General features: G+C 46.1%; 1 protein-coding gene across 6 annotated transcripts in view; it reads left to right on the forward strand.

The window, feature by feature from the left end:
* Nucleotides 1-21,679, forward strand: part of ELF2 (E74 like ETS transcription factor 2) — a 215,658-nt gene that overhangs the window by 53,623 nt on the left and 140,356 nt on the right. For 5 of the 6 annotated variants that reach the window (XM_030191713.1, XM_030191714.1, XM_030191711.1 and 2 more), the window contains exon 2: nt 6,886-6,978. The gene's annotated coding sequence lies outside the window, so the exon portion shown is untranslated. Of the gene's footprint in view, nt 1-3,890; nt 3,913-6,885; nt 6,979-21,679 lie in introns of those variants that run through there. The other variant, XM_030191715.1, reaches the window with a different exon arrangement.

A 21,679-nucleotide genomic window follows, 5' to 3' on the forward strand; every position in this document is an offset into this window, starting at 1 on the left:
TCCACTTGCGGAACTTAGTGAGGCAATTGTCTAGCTTGGTTGATGCACTCCCTCGGAGCAAGCTGAGCCTTTTCACCAGGTCGTCAAGCAGCAGAAGGCGTGTCGAAAATTCCTGGCCAGGGGTACGTTCGACACTTTGATGTGGCATCCAGGATCGCTGCCCAAGGTATAGTGATGCGCAGACTCTCATGGCTGCGTGTCTCTGACCTGGATCATTCGGTCCCGCAGCGGATGGCGGATGTTCCTTGCCGGGGGATAACCTTTTTGGTGGAGAAAGTAGAGGATCTTATTGCCACAGCTGTAAGAAGCACAATGATGCTATGGATTCTCTCTCCCGCCGGGCATCTTCTGCTACTACCTCCTCATCTAGGAGGCTTTTTGGAGGGAAGAGGAGTGCCCCTATTCCTATGCTAGGCGTAGGTACACTCCTGCTTCTCGGCCGCCTGTCCAGGCTCAGTCCCAGTGCGCTCGTCTTGTCAACAGCGTGTGCCTAAGGCCTCTGCGGCTCCCCAGCAAAAGCAAGGGACGGGCTTTTTGACTGGTTCCAGTTCAGCATATCCTCAGTAAACGTGGCTGTACCGGAGACTTGCCGGTTGGGGGGAGGTTAATGTTTTTTTTCACCAAAGGTGGCCTCTTACTACCTCCGACCGGTTGGTTTCTTCAAATTATCCAGTTAGGATAACACCCTCATATGGAATCCAAGCCTCCCAAATTGCCCACCGGGAGCTCAGTCCTACAGCTCCCAGCACAGGCAGGTACTTGCAGAGGAACTTTCCGCCCTTCTACAGGCCCAAGCGGTCAACCCGTTCCACCAGGGGAAGAAGGGCTGGGATTCTATTTCAGGTACTTCCTTGTGCAAAAGAAACAGGGGGATGCGTCCCATCCTAGACCTAAGGGCCCTGAACAAATTTCTAGTCCGAGAAAAGTTCAGGATGGTTTCCCTGGGTACCCTTCTTCCCATGATTCAGGAAAACGATTGGCTATGTTTTCTGGACTTAAAGGATGCTTACACCCACATCTCGATACTTCCAGCTCACAGGAAGTATCTTCGATTTCGGCTGGGAACACAGCACTTTCAGTGCCGTGTACTGCGTTTTGGCCTGGCGTCTGCGCCAAGAGTGTTTACCAAATGCCTAGCTGTAGTCACAGCGTTGCTACGCAGACTGGGAGTGCATGTGTTTCCTTATCTCGACGATTGGCTGGTGAAGAGCACCTTGAAGGAGGGTGTTCTGGAGTCCATGCGAATGACTATTCGGGTGCTAGAGCTCCTGGGGTTTGTCATAAATTATCCCAAGTCCTATCTCACCCCATTCCAAAAATTGGAATTCATTGGAGCCCTGTTGAACACTCAGACAGCTCGAGCTTATCTTCCCGAGGCAAGGGTGGACAACCTTCTGTCCCTGGTGTCCATGGTTCGAGCATCTCAGCAGGTCATGGCTCAGCAGATGTTGAGACTTCTGGGGCACATGGCCTCCACAGTTCATGTAACGCCCGTGGCACGTCTACATGTGAGATCAACTCAATGGACCCTAGCTTCCCAGTGGTTTCAAGCTGCGGGGATCTAGAGGATGTAGTCCAACTGTCCACCAGCTTTCGGAATTCTCTTCAGTAGTGGACGATTGGATCCAGTTTGACCATGGGGCGACCATTCCAAGGTCCTCAGCCACGAAAAGTGCTGACGACGGATGCATCTCTCCTGGGGTGGGGAGTTCATGTAGATGGGCTCCACACTCAAGGAGCCTGGTCCTTTCAGGAAAAAGGTCTGCAGATCAACCTCCTGGAATTAAGAGCGATCTGGAACGCTCTAAAGGCTTTCAGAGATTGGCTGTCCAACTGAGTAGTCTTAATTCAGACAGACAATCAGGTTGCCATGTTTTACACCAACAAGCAGGGGGGCACCGGATCTCGCCCTCTGTATCAGGAAGCCATCCAGATGTGGCTTTGGGCTCACCGTCATGGCATGTTTCTCCAAGCCACTTATCTGGCAGGCGTAAACAATAGTCTGGCCGAGAGGTTGAGCAGGATAATGCAACCTCACAAGTGGTCACTGAACATGGGCGTAGTCCGCAAGACCTTCCGAGCGTGGGGCACCCCCTCGGTGGATCTTTTTGCCACTCAGATCAATCACAAGGTCCCTCAGTTCTGTTCCAGACTTCAGGCCCACGACAGAATAACGTCAGATGCCTTTCTCCTACATTGGAGGACAGGCCTTCTGTATGCGTATCCTCCCATACCTCTAGTAGGGAAGACTTTGCTGAAACTCAAGCAAGACTGCAGAACCATGATCCTGATTGCACCCGTCTGGCCGCGTCAGATTTGGTTCCCTTTTCTTCTGGAGTTGTCCTCCGAAGAACCGTGGAGATTGGACTATTTTCCAACCCTCATCACTCAGAACGAGGGGTTGCTTCTACATCCCAACCTCCACTCTCTGGCTCTTATGGCCTGGATGTTGAGAATTTGCCTCCTTGAGTCTTTCAGAGGGTGTCTCTCGAGTCTTGCTTGCTTCCAGAAAGATTCCACGAAGAAGTGTTATTCTTTAAAATGGAGGAGATTTGCCATCTGGTATGACAGCAAGGCCCTAGATCCTCTTTCTTGTGCTACACAGACCCTGCTTGAATACCTTCTACAATTGTCAGAGTCTGGTCTCAAGACAAAGTAAGGGTTCATCTTAATGCGATTAGTGCCTATCATCGCTGTGTAGAGGGTAAGCCTATCTCTGGACAGCCTTTAGTTGTTCGCTTCATGAGAGATTTGCTTTGTCAAAGCCCCCGGTCAAACCTCCACCGGTGTCATGGGATCTCAACATCATTCTCACTCAGCTGATGAAAGCTCCTTTTGAACCACTGAATTCCTGCCATCTGAAGTACTTGACCTGGGAGGTCATTTTCTTGGTGGCTGTTACTTCAGCTCGTAGGGTCATTGAGCTTCAGGCCTTAGTAGTACATGCACCTTATATCAAATTTCATCACAACAGAGTAGTTCTCCGCATGCACCCTAAATTCCTGCCAAAGGTGGTGTCAGGAGTTCCATCTGAACCAGTCAATTGTCTTGCCAACATTCTTTCCCCGTCCTCATACCCGCCCTAGCGAAAGCAGTTTGCACACCTTGGACTGCAAGAGAGCATTGGCCTTTTATGTGGAGCAGACAAAGCCTTTTAGACAGTCTGCCCAGTTTGTTTTTTTCGATCCCAACAGGAGGGGAGTCGCCATCGGAAAACGCACAATCTCCAATTGGCTAGCAGATTGCATTTCCTTCACTTACGCCCAAGCTGGGCTGACTCTGAAGGGCCATGTCACGGCTCATAATGTTAGAGCCATGGCAGTCCACACATTCACATTCACTACTGCGTTCAGCAGGATACCTGACGCGACAGTCGGTTTGGGCAGTCAGTCCTGCAGAATCTGTTCGGGGTTTAGAATCCAATTCCACCCCCCTAGACCCATTTTTGTTCTGTTCCAGGCTGCACTCTCAGTTAGTTGTTTGTGGTTTCAGGTCAATCTAAGTTATGTCCTCACTGTTGCGAGGCCCAATTGACCAATGTTCATTGTTTTGAGTGAGCCTGGTAGCTAGGGATACCCCACATGTGAGAACAAGCAGCCTGCTTGTCCTCGGAGAAAGAGAAGATACATACCTGTAGCAGGTATTCTCCGAGGACAGCAGGCTGATTGTTCTCAAAAACCTGCCCACCTCCCCTTTGGAGTTGTTTGTTTATTATTTGCTTTTTGATTGAGTGGGAACGCTCACGCAACGGGCGGGAAGTTGTTCCCGCATGCACGGTTCGCGCACCAGAAAGCCTTGGCAAAACTTTTTAATTTTTGCTCTGAAAAAATTTGCCGTTTCCTGGGCCGCCGTGGACGCCGACCCACATGTGAGAACAATCAGCCTGCTGTCCTCAGAGAATACCTGCTACAGGTATGTATCTTCGCTGTCCCAATATAAAATAAAAGTGGGAGGATGACCATGGATACCAAAGACTGAGAAGATGTGAAGTAATAGAGAAGTTTATTGAAGTATGGAGACTCGACACAACGTTGTGTTTCGGCCGTTAGGCCTGCATCAGGAGTCTATAATCAAATTATAATACATAAATTATAGAAAAAACAATACACAGATAAATAACATACTCACGTCGCAATGTATAAATTAAATGCACTATATATATGTGTATGTAAAATATAATAATAAAGATAAGACTATAAAAACATTGTAATTTAATTCGCTTGAAACTGAATTTAAAAACATATGTAGAAAGTGACAGATAAATGTTTAAAAAATATTAAACAAAGAAAATATCTAATATTTAAGTTCATTCAAAATGTGTTAAGACAACATTGCATACGTTTATAAATGAATATAACAAAATATAAGTTGAAAAATAACATACCAAGTTTTTGGTGTGCATGTACAAAACTTTTTTTAGATAAAATAAAATCTGTCTTTCTATCTTGATTTTATACAAAAACAAATACATTAAAAAAACAAATCGTATATGTACATATTTTAAAGTAGTCTTTAAATTGAGTGGATGATATATGTGTAATATAAAATTGAAGATAATAAACAGAAGAATAGAATGACTACAATCTTAATGAAAGAGAATGATAAATGGCAAACTTAATAGTAAACTTAATAGTATGAATGGCAAAATTAATAGTATGAATTATGCATGAGGCAGAGTGATCCATAAATGTAAAAGTGTAAGTAAATGGTTTAAATGGAAAAGTGGTATTGTTGACTGTGTATAGGTATGTAATGACACTGACCTTATTTCCAAATAACTTCTGAATGAATGATGATGGAAAATCTTCAGGAAAAGATAGTCTAGTTGAAAAATAAGGTAATGAATTGACTTCAAATAAGCAAAAAAGGAGAATATATCATATAGTGAAAATTGTATAAATATGGTAAAAAATCGTTTATTGAAAAATGTCATGCAAAAAGGCAATTCCAATTGTGGTATAAAAAGGATTAAACAAAACTTGTTACAAACAATTGAGAGAAAAAAAAGTATGTATATATATATATATGTATATATATATATATATATATATATATATATAAAAAGAAAGTTGATTTTAAAAAAGGATAATAATCTGAAGAGATGAGTAAGAAAATATATAAAAAAAAATATAACCAAAGATGATAAAAAGAACTGGAAAAACCTATTTGAAAGGGTACCCCAGTCATGTATGAATATATGAAATATAAGGTGAATTTGTTCGGTTGAACAGAAAAAATGCGAGGTAGTGTGTTTTAAAGGTGGCACAAAACAAACTCGTTTAGCTGACATCGGTGTCAGCTAAACAGCTGTGATTGGCTGACAGAAACTTGGAGGGTCTTAATGGAAAGGGAAGGGTGTCTAAACAACTGAATAAGTGGTGCAGTGGTTAGAGCACAGGTCTTGTAATCAGAAGGTGGCTGGTTTGATTCCCCCTATTAGTATTGTTTTAATTTGGACGTCCCTGACTACACTTGCATGTTTTTTTTTCTTCTTCCAATTTTTGCTCTCTGCATGGGTCCCGCGCAGCACCAACTAGACTAAAATTGCTCCGGGGACCTGCATACTGCTGTCATGGAGCTAGGTATGATATTTGAGGCTGGCGTAGAGGCTGGAAAAAATATTTAAAAAATTGTTTTTAGGGTGGGAGGGGGTTAGTGACCACTGGGGGAGACAGGGGAGATCATTCCCGATTCCCTTCGGTGGTCATCTGGTCATTTAGGGCACTTTTTTGGGACCTGTTCGTGATAAAACAGGGTCCAGAAAAAGTGACCTAAATTCTCGCTAAAAACGCCGTTCTTTTTTCCATTATCGGTCGAGCGCGCCCATCTCTCCTCTGCCGATAACCACGCCCCAGTCCCACCTTCACCACGCCTCCGATACGCCCCATCAACTTTATTCGTTCCCGCGACGGAGTGCAGTTGAAGACACCCAAAATCGGCTTTCGATTATACCGATTTGGGCGCTTTTGCAAGAAAAACGCCCATCTCCCGATTTAGGTCGAAATATGGGCGTTTTTCTCTTTCGAAAATAAGCTGCAATGTATAAAAACAACTACAAATGTACAAACCACCCAGGCTATGTCCACACTCTGCCTATGTGTACACCTACCTGTAAAATACATTCTGTGTAAGATGTGTGTGTGTTTACAGGATAATACTTAGGTGGGGTTTTTTTGTATTTATGTGTTCCATTATTCTCATCATTTATGCGTATAATTAGTTTGTAAATGTTGGTGCCTGTTTTATAGAATTAGCCCCTGTGGGCCTTTTCTATAAAGGTTATGCTCCTAAATTATGAGCATAATCTGTTTTGGAGCATAGAATAGTCTCGTAATTTAGGAGTATAAATTATGCTCATAAATTTAGGAGCATGACCTTTATAGAATAAGGCCCTATACATATAGTTATGTATTTAATTTGGAATGGCTTTTTTTCTGGTCTAATTTACACTGCTTAGCTGTACGTATTGGGGCTGAATATTGCTGCTACCTGTATAACTTTATGTTCTGCCCTCACCGCACCCTAACTCTGCCCCAGCACTATCTGGATATTCCTGTGGCAGTTAAAGAAATTTTCAGCGGTGCTATCCAGATAGGGGACTCGTACATCTAGCAGTGACCACAGTCCTTTGAATATTGGCCCGATGAAAAATAAGTGTAATATTTTAAAAAATCATGAAGTGAAAAGTATATATAGAAAAAAACCTACATATAGTACGCTAGCAAAAAGAATATTCATGTTGAAGGACTATACACTGTGAACAGTGTTAAACTTAGAATGCAACTTGAACTTTACAAGGCAAAGTCTGTAAACATTTAATATGCTAATATACCTGTGGATCTTTGACAGTTTTGTTTTACCATCACCTCTTTTCACTATTTCTAGGTGACACAGTGAGAGAACTTGGACATCTAAGTTGTTCATGTTTCACCACGGTTAGCTTCCAGGTGTCGTACAATTTGGACTTGCTTACAGTCTGTAAGTAAACCTTTCAGATTTCCATACTGGTATATGTATTTTATCAAATTACAAGCTTGGCTCTGCTGCTAAAGGGAATGGGACAATTTTGGAAAGATGAGGATGGTGATTCCAAACTCTGGGGCAGGTGCAGGAAGCCATGCTGTAGAGCTGTGCGCCAATGACTGAGCACACGGTGTCTGTCACAAGATTAATGAGAATATATTCCGTGATAATGCAGTAAACAAATGAGATGTAAATTAAAAGCACACAGAACTTGTGTGCTAATCAGAGAAAGCTTGCTGGAAACACGCACAAAGGTTCTGCGTCAAAGATGCCTTATTGTGCGGATGTCCGAAAGAAAACTAAAATGTTGGCACACATCTACATAAGTATCACAAACATTTCATGCCCATAAAACAGTTTTGTGAGGCTAAAATTTGTGTGCAGATGTGTGCTGGTACTTCATTTTTTTCAGATTTGTGGACATGAACTGCTGTTATCTCTGTGCACAGCTGTTACTTCTGTCTTTTTTAATTTTTAGAAGTCTTTATTGATAAATGTTACAAAACGTCTGGTACATAATACATTATGCAAATCGTGTTACAAGCCTTTTAAGTAAGCCAGAATGATCTCAACTATACACGGTTATGCAACATAGAACACAACAACAATTTCTTTGTATATCAAAAGGAGAAAAAGAAAAGAATACAATATTCTTGTTATGTTGAAATAGCAAATAAAGTAATCAGACTTGTGATTTCAAAACTTCACTTTTCCAGTGTTTTCATTTATGTTACTAGTCCCTTCCTCTTAACCTCTCTTAACACAGGTATACCCTTCCCACCCTCCCTCCCCATCCCTCCCACCCTTCCAGCACAACCTTAACAAAGAACTTTGGTCAAGTTATACATGAAGAAGAAAAGGGTCCCAGATCTGATGCCATCTGTCTAGTTGGTTACGCCTCTCCGCTAGAAGCCTTTCCATTTCACAGGTGTATCTCAATTCTGGACCCATCTAGTGATAGGCGGGGTCACCGGCCGCTTCCAGTACGCGGCAATTATTACTCTTGCGGCGATTATGGGCTTGTCCACAAATTTATGCTGAGCACTGGGAAGACTCAACGCCCCCCCAAGAAATAGAAAGAAAGTGGGCTCCATGGCAATGGGCTGCCCGTCCCACCGTTGTAGCCTGCTATGAATCGATCTCCAATAGGCCCTGACCTTCTTACAGGTCCACCAGATATGACCAGCTGTGCCCCTTACTCCGCAACCCCTCCAGCCAGCCCTGACAATGTGGGATAGATATGCTGTAGACGTTCAGGCGTCAAGTACCAACGGTACAATAGCTTCACAGCATTTTCCTTAAAGGGCACATGAGACGACACCCTCGTAACTGCCCGCTCATCCTCTCCCATGTTGCCTCCTCAATTACCATACCCAGCTCCCTCTGCCAACTCTTCCTGTGGAGCGTGTAGCTCGGGGAATATCTATTAATAATGCGGGTAGAGGCGAGAGATCACCCCAGCCGTAGTGGGTGGGCCGTCACAAATAAGCTCCAGCGCAGTTTGTTCCCTAGCCATGACCTCCCCGAACTGCGCTTGTCTTAAGAAAGGAGGCCAGTTGAAGGTATGAGTATCTATCAGGACCCCACTATCGGGAATCTTTCAAGAGCTGCAGGGTAGGACAACAGTTTCTCTCCATCGAATAGCTGACCCCACGTTCGTAGGCCCCCAGTGAACCATTTTGTGAATACTCCTTTTGTGTTTCCAGGCATAAAACAATGGGTTGTAGGCTATGGGGATAGACGGGATAGCGTGTGCGGACGATGTAAGAACATGCTATCCCAATTGGAAAGGGTGACGTATATTGAGGGGCATAGTTCCTGTCTCCAAGACCTAAATGAACCGGAATCCACATGAGGGCCCCCAGTGAACCTATCGCCCAGGGTGTATTGTTCAAGCTGTACCCACTGCCTGTCTGGGTAGTCTTGGAACCATTCCACTGCTGCTCGTGCCTGAACTGCTCTGTAGTACCAGGCAAATTGGGTACACCCAGCCCTCCCTCTCCCTGCCTTGATACAGAAACCGTGCGTGCCATACGTGAGCTTCCCTGCCCAAATAAAACGCATTATACTGTCCTGTAAAGATGATAAGAATCTTCGTGGCATTATTGATTGGGAGAGCCTGAAATAAATATAATAGGCGTGCAAAACGTTCATCTTTACTGCTGCTATTCGACAAACCACGAAAGGGTAATGTCACCCCATTTACCCAGGTCTTCTATGAGAGCCTCTGCCAAACCTTTATAGTTGGCCGAGAAGAGATCAGAGAGGTCTGCTGTCAAGTTAATCCCCAGGTAACGAATGCTCTTATCTGCCATCTAAATGCATAGGAGGTCCTCAGTGAGTCCCTGAGCTCCGTCGGAGGGTTATGTTCAAAACCTCAGACTTGGACATATTAACTTTAAATCCCGACATGGTCGAGTATTCCTCTATCTCCCGCAGAAGCCCGGGGAAAGTGGACAGGGGGTTCGTAACAAATAACAGGACATCGTCCGCGAAAAGGGCTAGTTTATGAGTTCTCCCACCCATAGTTAGTCCTGATATGCTTGGATTATTTCTCAGCCGGGTTGCAAATGGTTCCATAACCATAGCAAATAATAGGGGGGACAAAGGGCAACCCTGTCTAGTGCCTCTATGCAAGGGTATCATCCCCGAATTACCCCCCGTTCACCCGATACAAGCTTTAGGGGAGCTATAGAATGCTTGTATCCATTTACAAAACTGTGGTCCTATTCCAAAGGTCTCCATCACCCTATACATGAATGGCCAATGCACCCGATCGAAAGCCTTTTCGGCATCCAAGCTAAGGAGGCATAGAGGTCTCTTCATTTTCTTAGCCAGATATATTAAATCGACCGCTCTCCTAGTATTATCAGTAGCTTTTCTATAAGGGACAAATCCCACCTGGTCAGGATGGATAACCGCTGGGAGCAAGGGAGCCAGCCGATTGGCCAGGACTTTAGCTAGGATCTTGACATCAGCATTTAAAACAGATATAGGGCGAAAGGATCCACAATCATTATGATCTTTATTCGGTTTGGGCAATACCGCAATCCACGCTTCCAACATGGTAGCGGGCAGAGACTCTCCCTTCCCTATCAAGTTAAATAAATCGGCTAGCAGTGGGGACAATTCAATGGTGTATTTCTTGTAAAATTCATTGGGGAATCCATCCAAACCTGGTGACTTGCAGGATGGTAAGTGTTGGATGGCTTTTTGTACCTCAACTGGGGTGACCGGTGCATCTAAAGCTGTTCTTTGCTGACTAGTTAAAGAAGTCAATTGACTCTCTGCCAAATATTCCGAAATAGCATTTTCAGGTGGATTGTTCTCCTGCGCATAGAGTTTCTGATAGAATTCACTAAAGCGCCTCCTTATGGCCTCAGACGTGTTAAGCAACTCTCCCTTCGAGCCCCTTATGTGAGGGACCGTTCGGTCTACTCTTTGCCTACGCAGCTTTATGGCCAGGAGTCGACCTGCCTTGTTAGTGAATTCATAAGATCGAACTTTGTTTCTGGATTGTAACCAACTTAGCTGTTCTGAATAAATAGAATCCAGCTGGAGCCTCTGCCCGCGCAACTCTTCCAAAACAGCCTGGGAACCTCCCAACTTGTGTTGTGCCTCCAGTTTCCTTATCTTTTCCAAGCACTGCGCCAGCTGGATCCTACGCACCCTAGCACGTCTACTAGCTATCTGTATAAAGTGACCTCTTGAGACTGCCTTCATTGCATCCCACACCACACTGAGGGGGGGGGCCAGATTCCATATTTAACTCCAGATACTCTTTCAGGTACCTTCTACACCCCCTCCACCACTTCCTCCTCTCAATAATAGGTCTGTGTTAGTGTCCATCTTGGTCTTTAACCTCTGCTTTGATAGTCGGTAAAACCAGCCCTACTGGGGCATGATCTGAGATTGTTATACTGCCAATTTCTGCTCTCGGGCCCCTCTCTGCTAGTGTGACGTCCAGGAAAGATGTAGTCGATTCGACGAGTATGACTTATGTACAGGGAGAAAAAGGTATAGTCCTTGGTTGTCATATGACTCAGTCTCCAAACATCCAGGGTACCTAATGAGTGACCAAAGAACCCAAAGCCAGTGAATCCCTAGATGTCGTGTTGTGGTGGTCTCCCAGATCTGTCCACCCCAGGATCCATAACTTCATTAAGTCACCCCCATAATCAGGAACCCCTAGTGAACGTAGCGAGTATGTTTTTCACCTTAGGTAAACAAGTTCCTGGTGTCATTAGGGGCATAAATAGAGGCAAGTGTGAGATCTACCTGACCCAGGACAATTTGCAGAAGCAAAAAACGCCCTCCCGGATCCCGTCTGATTTTCTTTATTGGGCCGGATTGTTTTATGAAACAGAACTGCCACCCCACGTTTTCTAGAATCGTCGGCAGAGGAGGCAAAGAAGACGCTTGGGTAGTCTGGATGAGCTAACAGTCTCTCATGTGCCCTGCGGAGATGAGTCTCCTGCAATAGTATAATATGCGGCCTAAGCAACTGCATCTCTTTGAAAAACTTCTGCCTTTTCTGAGGCATATTCAGCCCCTGACATTATATGATAAGATTTTTAAGTCTGTATTCATACCTGTGGTGTTACACCAGCTGTTCTACCCCCCACCAAGTGGGAACCCTCCACTTCATGTTTTTGTGCTATCCAGTACCAATTGTGCTCCCTTCCTATCCTAACCCTCCCCCCCCCCTTTTATGAACCCTCCCCCCTACCCATTACCCACCCCATCCCCTCCTGTTTAACATCGACTAGAGGGATCAAGTCCCAATAGTGGGAAATGAGGAAATAACACACCTGCATCCAGGCACCCCAGCCCCTCCCCTCCCCCCCCCCCCCCGATATCCTATGTCATCACCAATGGCACGGGCACGCTCGAGCACTCGTAACACGCCCGCATGTTTGATTGGATCCTGCCATTTTCCATCACCTTACATTCCCCCTCTTCTTAGTTTCTCATAACTATGCAGCCTTATCACATTATACCTCACAGCCATGATTATTATATACTCTATGGGCTTAAAGTTAAAGTTCAAGTATGCATAGAATAGCAATAATAAACTGAGTACATGTATTGTCAACTTGAAACAGAGGAGTATTTTACCTAACTCTCTACAACATTACCAACCCGGAAACAGTTTCGGCTAGTTTTCTTCTGGCCAAGTTCAAGTTTCTTCCACAGCCACTTTTCTTTTGGAATATTCCTTTTAGGAGTGGCAGGAATCCTCTGCCACTTTTGAAGCTTTGTCTTCGTGGCTGGGGCCAGAGCGCCTGGTGGTTTGGTTGTCTGTACCAGGCCTGCCCCGTGCAGGGATTTCCATGCCTCTGTCAGCGATGTAGCTCTCATCTTGACACCCTGAAGTGAGTAAATCAGGGAAAAAGGGAAGCCCCATCTATAGGCAATCTGTTCTTTGGCCAAAATGTCCAGAGCTGGCTTCATCAAACGTCTTTGTTGCAAGGTAAACTGTGATAGGCTTGATAAACAGATATACGGGTCCCGCCATAATCCAAGTTGGGCTTTTTCCTGGCGCAATTGAGCAATTGTTCCTTTGTTTCATACCTATGAAACCGGGTGATAATGTCCCGTGTTCTATTTTCCTGCCGCTGGCCCAGGGATCTGTGTGCTCTGTCGATCTCAATCTTTACCCCTGCCTCCATCTGCCCCCAGCAACTGGCGCACAGTGTCTGTACAATTTGAAGAACATTCTCTGTCTCTCCGCCCTCACCAGGGACATCCGCGGAATCTAAGTTTGTTTCTCCGTCCCTATTTTCAAGATCATCCAGTTTATAGGTTAGATCTCATATTTTTGATCTAGGGTTTGGAGATTGGTCTCAAATGTTGTATAGACTCCGAGTGCTCTCCAGCTTAGATTCTGCCTCCTCACTCTGCTCCCCAGTTCACGGAGGTCTGAGCTCAGCGACTCCATTCTATCCAAATCTCATCCTTCGATTTATTTATATCCGATGTATACCGCTCAAAATTGGCGAAGTTCGCCTGAGATCCCTTTTTTGATATGCGGTTTCCGCGATCTGGCTAGTGAGAAGCGCCCGAATCAGATTCAGAAGGAGAGACCGGCGCCATTACCTCGTGGCGCTTCGCGGTTTTAGCCGGTCCGCCGCCAGCTGACTTCTCCTGCTCTTTAGCTCGCGCCGAGACGCTTTGCTCATTCTGTTATCGATGATGAGCAGCGGGGGAACACTGCAAAAAGTTCCAAAAAGGTTGGTGATGGCTTTTTATAGCTTTTATATGTATCGAGGAACGGGAGCTAGAACGCTAGGCAGCCATCTGCTTCAGTGACGTCACTTCCTCATTACTTCTGTCTTTTAGGTATTTGCTATGTGCAGAAAAAAAAGTAAATCCCCCCAAATTGTCATAAAATCCTCTCAACTAACCCTTAATGCTGCCTTGGATCTGGTAGTGAATTTCTAGTGTAATACACACCTTAAAATACTCTGTTTACTGCTGTGTATTGCACAAAATACCTAATGGCCTCATTACATTGCACTTTAATATATTGTGCACTAGTTAACTCCTATTGTGAAACCTTTTCTGCAATCTGTGCCCATTTACATGTTGCAGTAACTGTGTGCTTCTGCCCACCGTAGCTCTGGTTGTACCCCCAAATGGCAACACTGAAGTTTCATCTAGGGCCACAAGTCACCAGTGAATTTAAAGCAAAAAAGCCAGCCTCGTAGGGTCAGCTGGCATGAAAAGCAGGCTTGTGGTTCTTAAACAGTTAATATGTATGTGCTGATTGAGAAGAAGAATGCTGGAATTAATTCACCACCAGCATTGCCACTGTTGTTGTCACTAGGCCTGAACTGTAGGTCGCTCCCTGCCACGAAGTCACAATTGCCAACACCAGTTTATAAATGCAGGACAGTTGATGACCTATTCCTTCCTCCACAGCTATGATCACTGCTACTAGGCCAGAATGTGGATTTTGTTGCTGAATTTTTCCTCCCCCAAGGTTGTGATCACTGTCTCCAGTGTAGGCTGAAATGCAGATCGGTTATGGCCTTGTCTGTCCCCGTGACGGGGATCATCTTCACTGCTGGACAGCGGAGGAGGAGGTGGCCCTTGCCTTCTCCTCCTCTTACTTTGATTGTTGGGGGAGTGGATGAGTTTGAAAAGAGGAGGAAATGGCAAGGAAAGAGGGAAAGTGAAGAGAAAGGGCTTTGAGAGGATATCAGCTGTATGGGAGGTGAGGAGTTGAGCTGGGGGTGCGGGGGTATATACCTGTGGGAGGATGTGAGCTTGGAGGTGAAGAGTAAAAACATGGTGAGGGTGAGGAGGAGGTTGAGAGGGAGTGAGCTGTGAGGTAAGGAGAGAACTAGGGGGAAGTAAGAAGAAGGTGGCTTGGTGGGAGAAGAGATGACCCAGGTGCTTGAGAGAAAGGGCATTAGCTTGGAGGAAGGGGTAAATGAGGTTTTTAAGAACAAATCAGTCACATTGAACTCAAAAGGCTGAATGTGGTATACAAATGTTTTAGTAAAGAACTAGTAAAAAAGCCCCGTTTCTGATGCAAATGAAACGGGGGCTAGCAGGTTTTCTTCTGTGTGCATTTGGGAGTGTGTGTGTCCCTGCCCTCTGCCCTCTCTCCCTTCCCCTGTTGCTGTCTGTCTGTCTGTCCCCTCCCCCCTCAGAGTCGAGTCCTTCAGTGTTAAGTTTCCTGCTGTGTTTGTGTACAGAGATAGTGAGGGCTTCTGCCCTCTCTCCCCTCCCCCCTCTGAGTCCTTCACTGTTACAGAGAGAGCGATTTGATTTCGTGCTTTGCTGTGTTTTCCTTCAATGTTTGTTTACAGAGAGAGCGAGGGCGGGGCAGACACTCATGGGGAACCGGATATCTCTGCCCCCTTCAACACTTCCGGCTGGAGGCTTCATTTAGAACGTTGGTGGTGCCTTTTATATATAGAGATAAGATAGGTGAAGAGAGAGTGGTTTGGATTGGGGCAATTTAGAGAGGGAATTGGGGGTTGGATGGGAGAAGTAGGTTGAGAGAGGGCATAAGTGGTTTATAATATTTTATTTTAAAAGTTTATATACTGCCTTCCTGCCAGACATTCAAGGTGGTTAAAATACATATGTAATAAAATATGTTTTAAAACATAACATAAGCTTGTATCATTTAACAGAACACATAAAGCTTACAGATTCCACTTGTGGATGGGGAACCTTGATATCTCCAAGCAAATTCCTCGCAAAGGAAAAGAAAAAGCTTTCATTTTTTAATGAGAGGATTTATTTCACATCATATCTCCTTAGGCATACTATTCAAAAAAAAAGTGGAGCTGCTAGAGAAAAGCATGCCTTCACAACTAACTTTTCTGATCATCTCGCTAGAGGGAGTACTACGCAGATAACCTTGACTTGAATGTGGTGGTCTAGCGTTGCAAGTACAGTGTAATTTTTCCCTTAGATGTTCTTGCTTTTGATTAATAACACTTTTGAGTGCCAAAACCATCAATTCATTTTTCATCCTGCTATGCCAGTCCAGACTGATGGGTTATTTTATATTACATTAGCCATTTCTATCCCACATTAGCTGTAAAGTTCAGATCAGTAAAATTACACTTCACTAAGTATAACACCGCAAACACTTCTTCTAGGATTAATCCAATGTCATTATCGCTTAAGAAGTCAGGAATTTTTGAAATAAAAATGATTTTAAAGCCATACAAACTAGGCCAATAAGATGGGTTACGTTCCACTCCCCCCTTCCACCAGCAGATTGAGGCAGAGAAGCTGAACTTCCAGTGACCTCAGCATTGTAAGGATTGGTGCATCCTAGAACTTGTCAGTACTTCTCTACCTCAGCAGATGGTACAAGTTGGAACTGATGCAGGGCGGATTCCTTTCAGCAGACCTGACATCCTGGGGCAATGGCCATTGTCCTAGTGGTACACGTCTTTGGGTGTTTGGTATTGACTACTGGGGCATCAGTTCATGGGCCCTTTTCCCTGGGTGATGCCTGGAGGGAGCCCATCCTTCCTGAGCCCAAGCTTAGTTGCCAGCAGGATGAGTAGTTTTATCTCATGCTCTCCTTCTCCTCCCTACCTCCTTTCAGGGGGACGTCTATAGAACTGTTTAATGGATTTTCTTTAATTGACCTTGTTTCCTTAGTAAAGTAGTAAAAAAAAAAAAGAAAAGGGAACCTGAAGTAAATTGAGAAGGTATTTTGACAGGAGAAGGCATGGGCAAAGACCTGGTAAGAGTGGTAGTGATCTGAGCAAGCTGTGTGTGTGTGTGTGTTGGCATTTGTAGCAGGCTGCATCGGGATGCAGGCAGCAGATACTGTGAGGTATATGGTAGCCAGCGGCTTAATACAGCTACTGGCTTCTTTTATCTCATTTGTCATGAAGTAGCAGTTTCTGTAGATTTTGATCCCTGGGGATTCCTTTAACAGGAGCTCTGGTTGTTGAGGTGTCCTCCATGTCAACCAGGTTGGCCACAGCTGAGATGAATTTGGGGGTAGTGGAAGCCACTTTGGTGCTGGACTGCCAAAATACTGTACAGCCTGCTTGGGAGCAGCCTCAGGATGTGAAGGCTGCTACAGAGTCCCTTTCTGCCTTGTTGGAGTTCTGGGGTCCTTGTGACGGCCGAAATAGGGTGATAAGTGTCCCAAAGCCCCTATTTGGAGCTCAGAAGGTGAATAGACCCTGATCCTGCGTGCATTTCCCTGGAGACATTTGCCTTGAGGAATAAGATGATTCCCTGCTGGGGGTTTCCTCCCCTGAGAAAACACAACTACCACATTGTCCTTTAGTGGTAGTGTCTGCTTTGAAATACTACTACTACTACTACTACTACTTAACATTTCTAGAGCGCTACTAGGGTTACGCAGCGCTGTACAATTTAACAAAGAGAGACAGTCCCTGCTCAAAGAGCTTACAATCTAATAGACAAGTGAACAGTCGGTCCGATAGGGGCAGTCAAATTGGGGCAGTCTGGATTCACTGAACGGTAAGGGTTAGGTGCCGAATGCAGCATTGAAGAGGTGGGCTTTAAGCAAAGACTTGAAGACGGGCAGGGAGGGGGCTTGGCGTAAGGGCTCAGGAAGGTTGTTCCAAGCAATAGGGTGAGGCGAGGCAGAATGAGCGGAGCCTGGAGTTGGCGGTGGTGGAGAAGGGTACTGAGAGGAGGGATTTATCCTGTGAACGGAGGTTACGGGCGGGAACGTAAGGGGAGATGAGGGTAGAAAGATAGTGAGGGGCAGCAGACTGAGTGCATTTGTAGGTAAGAAGGAGAAGCTTGAATTGAATGCGGTATCTGATCGGAAGCCAGTGAAGTGACCTGAGGAGAGGGGTGATATGAGTATATCTGTTCTGGCGGAATATGAGACGTGCAGCAGAGTTCTGAACAGATTGAAGGGGGGATAGAAGGCTAAGTGGGAGGCCGGTGAGGAGTAAGTTGCAGTAGTCCAGGCGAGAGGTAATGAGAGCGTGGACGAGAATTCGGGTGGTGTGTTCAGAGAGGAAAGGGCGAATTTTGCTGATGTTAAAGAGGAAGAAGTGACAGGTCTTGGCTATCTGCTGGATATGCACAGAGAAGGAGAGAGAAGAGTCAAAAGATGACTCCGAGGTTGCGGGAGGATGAGGGTGTTATCAACTGAGATAGAAAGATAGATAGAAATACACTCGCAGTGCCAGATTTCACGCTGCTTCTTCTCCAGGCAGAGAAGCAAAAACATTAGAGTCCTTCTTGGGGATGATCGCTAGTGGGGATACAATGAAATCTTTGAAGGGCTGCTTAGGAAAAGGGCCCGCTACTCTCCCGAGGTTCACTTCCTTCATGATTCTCGCCTTAGCCTCTGTGAGTAGTTGTGTTACAGAAGGGGAGTTTTTTGTTGCTCTTCCGAGTCTCGTGCCATAATAGGGGATTCTAAAGCCTTGGGTAAAACCTTGTTCGAGGGTTTGGGCGTCTTTTAAATGTGGGTATTGTGCCAACCACGGCCGCAGGGCGTTGAGGCTGATGGGGGAGGGGGCTTTATATATGTTGAAGGTGTGAGAGGGTGGGTGGCTTATCGTGGGCTTTCTTGGCGCACTTGTTTGCGGGATGTGGGGCTCCGCAAATGGCACATGCGTGCTTAAATTTGCAGTTAAGCAAAGAGCAGGCGGATCTATTGAAGCGCAAGCAAATCCTTTCTTGGGGCCCCGTTGATCTCCCTGCACCATTGAACCCTCCTTGACGAAAGGATCTATTCTGTCCGTTGAACGCTATCCCCCTGTTAGTCATGGTATATAGCCAAAGGTCTACGTCCTTTGACCCCCATCCCAATGTGGTGTCCTCCTCCATCCTGTCTCTATATTCCTCATCATATTTCAGCCATCTGAAACCCTCGTAGTCTTTGTACGCTTGCATTATGCTCTGAGCATAAGCCAGCATGGGGCTGTATTGTGTTGGGTCAGAGTGGCCGGCGATGTCTATCACCCTAAGGAACGTCCACAACCAATTAAACAAGGTTCTAGGTGCTCCTTTTTCGCGTGCGGGTCCATGCTCTTTCCTGTCCTTTATTTCTTTTCTTACCCCGTTTTCTACCTTCTAGCACCTGGAACATGTCAAAAAACTTTCTCCGCTGTATCTTTTTCCTGGTTGATTTGGGGACCATCCTCCATAGGCGAGGCAACGCGGCCAATGGTGGGGCACTTTTGTCTTTTATGCCAGGAACTGCCCCGTTTTCACCTTGCGCTTCCTCCTCCTCATCAGGTGAGGAGGAGGAGGAGGAATCGGAGCTACTATCACTGTTGAGTCTCTCCGCTTGGTCCTTTTCTTTCCTTTTCCTTTCTTTTTCTTCCTCTCTTTCCTGTCCTTTGATGGCCTGTCATCGCTATTAGTGGGTATAATCTGGCCTCCTCTGTCAACCTCTCCCGCTGCGTGTGAATCTCACCCTCTTAAAACCGGTGCGCTACACCCTTCATCCCGCTCCATCCCTGACATGTCCATTAACATTGGCATCGTATTGTGCTTGACCCCCACTGGACGTACCTGTGGTTACCGTTAATGGGGGGCATCTCCACTCTGGGTTCACTGTCAAGCCTCACGGCGCTCCCTTGTTCCGTTGCATCTGGTCTTGGCCTGGGGGCCATTGCTTTGATCGCTGTTGGGGGCATGTCCGTCCCCTACTATAGGTGGTTTAGGACACAGATAACTGGGGTCTGGGGTACACGAGGCCACTGGGAGTGAGGGGAGTGAGGTAGCACCCTTAGAAAAGGCAGCTTGTTGGGTCAGGTAAGGGGTGGCTCCATAACCCGGCCATGTACTATAGTGTTGTTCCTGCTGGGGGTAAGCCCAGCTTTGGCCATATGTGAGTTGGGCTGGGCCCGGATGCTGCCAATGACCCGCCATTGGCCCCGGGTATTCCATTGCCTGTGCCCCATAATTTTGCACCCTGGGATTCGTAAATGTCCATCCGGGACCCGGAGTGGGGTTCTGCCACAGTCCGGGCCTTTCTTGTCCCATCAATTGCGGCATGCTCCTTGTGTTGTCTGTGGAGTTCCCTGTCGCTTCTGTGGTAGCTGTGACTGTTATTGCTGGTTGCGGTGCTCGCATCTCGATGGTCTTCCTCTGCTGACCTTTTTTCTTCTTTGCCCTTGCTTCCAGCGTCGCGCACAAGGCCTGGCCGTTTGTCTTAGCTTTGGCCTACTTTTTCAGGCCTTTTCCTTTACTTTGGACCGCTGGTTGTGCAGGCATTGGTGCGGTGTCGCTTAATTGCTCTGCGTTTGTCGCTGCTGCCTCCCGTTGTTGTTGAGTTGTGGTTTGTTCTTCTTACTCTTCTTTGATTATGCGGTTGCTTGCTCCCGCAGCACCCGTGATTATTGCGGCTTCCATTCTGCTTGAATGAGGTCAGGTGTTGGGGGGAGTGAGGAGGGGGGGATTGGGGATTCCACAGGGTTAGAGAGAAAGGAATCTGAATAGACTGAAACAGACATTATTAAGCATTTTTTTTGTTCTGCTTTGCTTACTTGTTGTAAAATAATCAATCATCTTATTGTTTATTTTATGTATTTGTACCCCACGCTTTTCCACTCATAGCAGGCTCAATGCGGCTTACATATTATATGCCGGTACTTATTTGTGCCTGGTGCAGTGAAGGGTTAAGTGACTTACCCATAGTTACAAAGGGCTGCCTGTGTGTCCATGTAATTATTAGTGTTGTTATTTTATTTTATTTCATGTATTCTATTCATTTTATTCTTAGTTTCCACCTTGCAGAAAAAACACACCTTTGTTATTATTTATATATATATATATATATATATATATATATATATATATATATATATATATATATATAGTCCTCCTCAATATGGCTGCCATGTGCCCTCCCCCTGTATTGCCGTGTGTGCTAAACTGCACGAAATGCAGTGAAAACATAATCACATTCCTAGTGTCTGGGCAAATAACACAAGGTCAGAGCAGTGTAGGAACGGCGGGCGAACACGCACTCGCGCCTACATCGCTCACTAGGTACTCCTCGCCGGCCAAACCGCGGCTCTCCGTGACTAACTGCAGGGCAATTTTTTTTTTTTTTTTTGCAAAACGTTGAGCGGTAAATGAACCGAAACGGGCCTGAGGAGAATGATCCCACACGCTCCATTCTACAAAACACCGCGCCCGGCCTAGCAACCAGGGACCACGATGCACAGACAAAGGGAGCGAAGGATAGTAGACGATAGGATCGCTACATGCACAAGTTCATAATGATGCCCATCATGGAGCCGTGTACATACCATAAGGGGCACATTGCGCTATTCAGCGATCGGGAAATTAAAGACCCAATGAATCTATATCGCCGCCACAATGTCACACGGGTCCTACAAGGTAACAGCTACCGTAGAAGGACGAGCCTACGCGCTCCGCTCCGTTCTACCACACACCGCGCCCGGCCTAAGCTGGGACAAAACGCTGAGCGGCGAATGAACTGAAATGGGCCTGAGGAGAACGATCCCGCATGCTCCGCTCCGTTCTACAAAACACCGCGCCCAGCCTAGCAACCGGGGGCCACGATGCATAGCCAAAGGGAGCGAAGGGTATGACACGATAAGGTCGCTACCTGCACAGTATCAAAGAGAAACCAATCAGGGAGCCATGTATCTTACCAGATGGGCGCCAGGCGTTCGGGAGAAATTAAGGACCCTTCGAATCTATGATGCGCACGAGCCCACCCTACTAGCACTCGGGTCCTTGCCAGGTAAAAGTTACCTTATTCAGTATATTGGCGAAAAACCCGATCCCGGTCACCACGTCCGGGCCAATAATTAATACTGACCTAATAATTGTAGTTACTTACTGATTGCCTACTCGAATGTGTACACCGGGGAGCATGGTCCGCGTGGGGTATGGAGTATGTACGGTTCTGACGCCAATCCCACGAGGTAGGGGCTGGTATCCTGTCCTGTAGCTGCAGCATGATCTGTCATCTGCTGCCCGGATGCCGGAAAGAGGACGTTCGGGCTCCGCTTCGGGGTTAAGTACCCCTCTTTCTCTCCACCCATCCCAGCGGGGTGCTGCTGTATGGCGGGAAAATTCCCTCTGGACTCAGCTTGCGCTGGGATCTGTGTGCATGCCCCATTGGGGCACGGCGCCATGTTAATGGCGGCTCCGTGCACCCGGGGGGGCACTGTGCCTTACTTAGAAGCAA

This window comes from Microcaecilia unicolor, chromosome 2, assembly GCF_901765095.1.
Source record: "Microcaecilia unicolor chromosome 2, aMicUni1.1, whole genome shotgun sequence".
Classification (NCBI taxonomy): domain Eukaryota; kingdom Metazoa; phylum Chordata; class Amphibia; order Gymnophiona; family Siphonopidae; genus Microcaecilia; species Microcaecilia unicolor.